Raw genomic sequence first — 955 nt, 5'->3', positions numbered from 1 at the left:
CTTGTTTTTTTATTTTTATTTTTTTTAAAGCACAACTGAACAGTTTAGAAGGATGCGTTCTCCATGACGCTTGGCCTTAGTAAGACTCTGGATGTTCGGGTCCAACTTTAAAAGGGGAATAGTGTAAGTGTCAGAAGGTATGTGGATGTCTACGAGAAAGTGAGGAGCAGAGAGTGAGGAGCAGAAAGTGAAGTATGTTGATCTTGTTGGAAGACTGTGACTGAGTGAATTGGCATCCAGGGTCTGGAGGGATAGTTGTGTAACGTTCTGGGAAATGTTTAGTCTGTAATTGTGCAGTTTTATTTTTTTCTCATGCCAGCTTATAACAACACTTTAAAGAAATCTGCTTCAACAAACTTAAACAGCTTTCTGTTTTTTCTATTTAAAGGTGCACCTGTTATTTTTTTTTCTTTTTGGTTAAACGTGTTGATAACAGGTAATGTTTGCATATTCCTTAATCTAAAACTAAAATACGGTGACCGTGGGTCTGCAAGAAACACTAGCGCGTAATTGCAGTTTCACGTATGGATCTTTTTAGTTTACACATGTGGGGTATTTCAGATCTGACCCTTTTTGCCGGCATGTTGTTGCCAAACAGTCTAAAGCACTCTAGTGAGGTTGGGGGGATCTACCCTCCTTCCTGCGTTGCGCTGCACGCGGCTCGTACACCGGCTTATCTCACAACATTCCATTTTGCCACATCTTCCTGCTGTTTCAGGTTGTACCAGACACTTACAGGTTTTTTATCTCCCGCCGAGATTTATCTGGGTGGCTGGTGAGGATCTGTTTCAGCACCCCGACCCGGGTTTGCTCGGGCTCGCTGTTTCTCACCTGGAGAGACAGAAGGGCGTGGGATACCCGGCTTGGGGCTGGGGGGGGGGGTGCATGTGAGACCGTGTGTGAGGTGATAATGTCTTCAGTTCTCCCAAACAGGACTTTAAGTTACTTCCATGAT

This window comes from Austrofundulus limnaeus, unplaced genomic scaffold, assembly GCF_001266775.1.
Source record: "Austrofundulus limnaeus strain Quisiro unplaced genomic scaffold, Austrofundulus_limnaeus-1.0 Scaffold1283, whole genome shotgun sequence".
NCBI classification, from domain to species: Eukaryota; Metazoa; Chordata; class Actinopteri; order Cyprinodontiformes; family Rivulidae; genus Austrofundulus; species Austrofundulus limnaeus.
This window is presented reverse-complemented; position numbering follows the sequence as displayed.